This window comes from Onychomys torridus, unplaced genomic scaffold, assembly GCF_903995425.1.
Source record: "Onychomys torridus unplaced genomic scaffold, mOncTor1.1, whole genome shotgun sequence".
Taxonomy (NCBI): domain Eukaryota; kingdom Metazoa; phylum Chordata; class Mammalia; order Rodentia; family Cricetidae; genus Onychomys; species Onychomys torridus.
The window spans coordinates 1-4,257 of NW_023411465.1; the positions used below are offsets into that span (position 1 = coordinate 1).

A 4,257-nucleotide genomic window follows, 5' to 3' on the forward strand; every position below is an offset into this window, starting at 1 on the left:
CGGGGTCTCACCGCGCGCGCCCCCAGGCTCGCACTCGCTGCGGTATTTCCACACCATCGTGTCCCGGCCCGGCCGCGGGGAGCCCCGGTACATGTCGGCTACGTGGACGACACGCAGTTCGTGCGCTTCGACAGCGACGCGGAGACTCCGAGGTGAGCCGCGGGCGCCGTGGGTGGAGCAGGAGGGGCCGGAGTATGGGAGGAGACACGGAGAGCCAAGGGCCACGAGCAGACTTTCCGAGTGAACCTGAGGACCCTGCTCGGCTACTACAACCAGAGCGAGGGCGGTGAGTGACCGCGGGTGGAGGTCACGACCCCTCCACGTCCCTACGTCCAGGCTGGAGTCGCCCGGTCCGGGTCCGAGTTCGAGGAGAGTCGGGGACCGGGACTCGGTTTCTCTTTGAGTTTAGAGGAGCCCGCGGGTGGCGGGGCCGCGGGGCGTGTGGGCGGGGCGTGTGGGCGGGGCTGACCGCGGGGTCCCCGCAGGCTCTCACACCATCCAGTGGATGTCTGGCTGTGACGTGGGGTCGGACGGGCGCCTCCTCCGCGGGTACAGTCAGTACGCCTACGACGGCCGCGATTACCTCGCCCTGAACGCCGACCTGACGACGTGGACGGCGGCGGACACGGCGGCGCAGATCACCCGGCGCAAGTGGGAGCAGGCTGGTGTTGCAGAGAGACGGAGGGCCTACCTGGAGGGCACGTGCGTGGAGTGGCTGCGCAGATACCTGGAGATCGGGAAGGACACGCTGCAGCGCACAGGTGCAGGGCCGCGGGCAGCTCCTCCCTCTGCCTCGGGCTGGGCTCAGTCCTGAGGAAGAAGAAAGCCCTCAGCTGGGTCATGCCCCTGCCTCAGGGCAGATGGTGTCCCTGGGTCTCCTGCAGCCGCTGTCAGCCATGGCCGCTCCCAGGCCGGGGTCTCTGCCCACCCCAGGGTCTGTGGAAACTGAGTCCTGTCGTCTGAGTGTGTCAGCCTTACACAGCAGGACAGGGAGTCTCCTTTACCTGATGGAGACATGGACGCCCTGGGCTGGTTCACCCAGTTTCTAGAACTTTGCAAAGATACATTCTCCCAGGTTCCTGTGGGTGAGGTCATCCCTTCTGCACCCCAATTCCGTCTATTCACAGAATGGTCACGTGAGCACTTATGGAGTACCCTGGACAAATACTAAATTGTGGTGTGGTATGTGTGTGTGTGTGTGTGTCTTGTTTCTTTTCTTTCTTTTGTTTGTTAATTTTTTTGTTTTGTTTTTTGTTTCTGTTTCTTCTAGACAGGGTTTCCTGTGTAGCTGTGCCTTTCTGGAACACACTCTGTAGCCCAGGCTGGACTCCAACTCACAAATATCTTCCGGGCTCTACCTCCTGAGAGCTGGGATTGAAGGTGTGGGCAACCACAGCCTGGCTCTTTTCTTTCTTTCGTGGTTTTGTTTTTTACTTTTTTTGAAGTGTCATCTTGCTTTTAGTCAGGTTTTTTCCCCTCACTAGGGTGATCTTGCTTCTCTCTCCCCTGATGTTATTTGTATCAGTCCCCACAGGAGCCAGGGGGAACTGCTAACGTGGATACTTAGACACATCAGTGTTTCCTTTAAACCAGAAAGGTTCCTGTGAGCTTAGACTATTTCCTGTCATATTAACATCCAGAGCCCTCCTGCTCTCCCTCTGCCCCAACAAGTCACAGTGTTCCCCAGTGGATTAGGAATTGAACTTCCTCAGAGACAGGGTCTTCTGCAGCTCCAGGACAGGAGTGACAGGGATGATCCACACACACCCTTGTGAGCATAGCTGTGTCCCAGTGAGTGCTGTACTGGGCCCCACAGCACACTTCCAGGGGTCCTGGTGACTATACCTTGTATCTTGTCCCCCAGAGGCAGGGCTTGGGGCGTCATTTTCTCTGGCAGAGTGTCAGAGGTTCACCACATGTGTGCTGCACACTTAGGTGATGGCTGTTCACTTGGACAGACAGTTACAGCTGGTCAGCAAGATGGCCTCAGTGGTTGTGCCTCAATGTTGACAGCAGTAATTGGTAACATCCTTCATGTAGCTCTTGTACCTGATTTCTTATTTTTATATGAATTAGTAACATATTCATTATTTTCCATTCCTTCTCATCTTTTACCACCTACCTTATGCTATAGAACATCACATGAGGAAGGCCCTGTTGACCTGCTGGCTCATGTGGATTCTCTCTCAGCTACTGAGTCCCCCCAGGAAAATGTGCAGTTCTGTGATGACGGGACCAGCTCTACCTGAGGTCACTAGTGTGATGACAGAATTGTCCAAACAGACACAGTTTAGTGTCATCATTGGTTTAATTTTGTCTTTGGAGATTTCAGTTTATCTTGTTAAATGTGGGATTTCTTAAATCTTCCACACAGATCCCCCAAAGGCACATGTGACCCATCACCCCATACTGAAAGGAGATGGCACCCTGAGGTGCTGGGCCCTGGGCTTCTACCCTGCTGAGATCTCTGTGACCTGGCAGAGGGATAGGGAGGATCTGACTCAGGACATGGAGCTGGTGGAGACCAGACCTTCTGGGGATGGAACCTTCCAGACGTGGGCAGCTGTGGTGGTGCCTTCCGGGGAGGAGCAGAAATACACATGCCATGTGGACCATGAGGGGCTGACACAACCCCTCACCCTGAGATGGGGTAAGGAGGGTGTGGGTGCAGAGCAGGGGTCAGGGAAAGCTGGAGGCTTCTCCAGACCCTGAGCAGGGTCAGGGCTGAGAGCTGGGGTCATGACCCTCACCTTCCCCTGCTGACCTTCCCTTCCAGAGCCTCCTGAGTCCACTGTCCCCATCGTGGCAATCATTGCTGTCCTGGGTCTCCTTGGAGCTGCGGCCATCATTGGAGCTGTGGTGGCTGTTGTGAGGAGGAGGAGAATCACAGGTAGGAAAGGACAGGGTCTGGTTCTCTCTCAGCCCCTTTCAGAAGTGTGCTCTGCCTCATTAAGGGGAACATCCACAGCCCTCATTGCTCCTGTCTCTGACCTGGGTCTGCTGTCAGTTCTGGAACCTTCCTAGGGTCGGGGTCTTCTCTGGTCTCTCACAGCTTTTCTTCTCACAGGTGGAAAGGGAGGGATCTATACTCCAGCTCCAGGTAAGTGTGGGGAGCGGGATTGTCCCTGAAGTCCAGGGGGTGAAGCTGGAGTATGCCAACCCATAATACTCCTACAGTGAAATCTTCTAGAGGCCATGTTGTCACCTTCCTGTGACTATATGTAATTTTACCCCAGGCAGGGACAGTGCCCAGAGCTCTGATGTGTCTCTCCCAGACTGTAAAGGTGACACTCTGGGTTATGAATTGGGGAGGGGCCAAGTGGACGTGATTGTGGTTCAGGGACTCCCAGAAACCCCTCTGAGTGAATAGTGGGTTGTTGGGATGTTGTCTTCAGAGTGATTGTTCATGACTCTTGTTTGTAGCGTGAAGACAGCTGCCCAGCTTGACAGAGTGACAGAGATGTGCTCAGGTCTCTCTTGTGTCATCCTGAGCCCCTCAGTTCACTCTCAGCAACAATTCTGATGTTCCCTGTGACCCTACGGGCTCCATGTGAAGACCTGGGAGCCCAGCCACCCCTGCACAGCAGCACCCTGTCCCTGCACTGTTATATTCCCTTCCGCAGCCAAACTTCCTTGTCCAGCAGACAGGAGGGGACATCTGCATCCTGTCACCTCCATGGCTGCCCTGAGCTGCAGCCCCTGACTCCCCACTGAAAATAAGAATCTGAATGTCAACTTGATTGTTCACGTCCTTGATCTGACAGATTGATTGGCGGGTAAATTAAATGATTGGAATACTTAGAGCTTTGGAGGAAATAATATGCAGCATGGAGAACCCTCCAGAATCTGTGTTCTTGTGCTGTGTGTATCTGGTGGACAAGATGAGGCTGTGGGAGCTGAGTGTGATCAGGGCTGTGCCCAGGTGGAGCTCAGTCCATTGTTGGCTGTGACATGGTCACTCCTCAGCTCTGTCACCTCCTGGTCTGTTCTCTTCATCACTTGAACCACATGCTGAGAGTCTGTGATCACAGGGACACTGGGATGACAGAGCCTTGTCCTGTCCCCAGGACTGTGAGCAGCCAGGGCAGCTGTGACAGGTCAGCCTGGGCTCTGACCTGACCATGGCTCTTCACCCCATTTCTCTGTTTATTTCTTGTCTTTTTAGTTTGTGTGGAGGACTAGGCCTGTTCTTGTTCCTGTGAGTGGTGCCTGTCTCATCCCCCTTTGGGGTTCCTGAGTGACAGCATTAAGAGGTGT

General features: G+C 54.8%; 1 pseudogene; it reads left to right on the top strand.

Moving 5' to 3' along the window:
* The first annotated feature begins 7 nt into the window (after positions 1-7).
* LOC118575156 lies at positions 8-3,801 on the top strand (annotated as a pseudogene).
* The last annotated feature ends 456 nt before the right edge of the window (positions 3,802-4,257 follow it).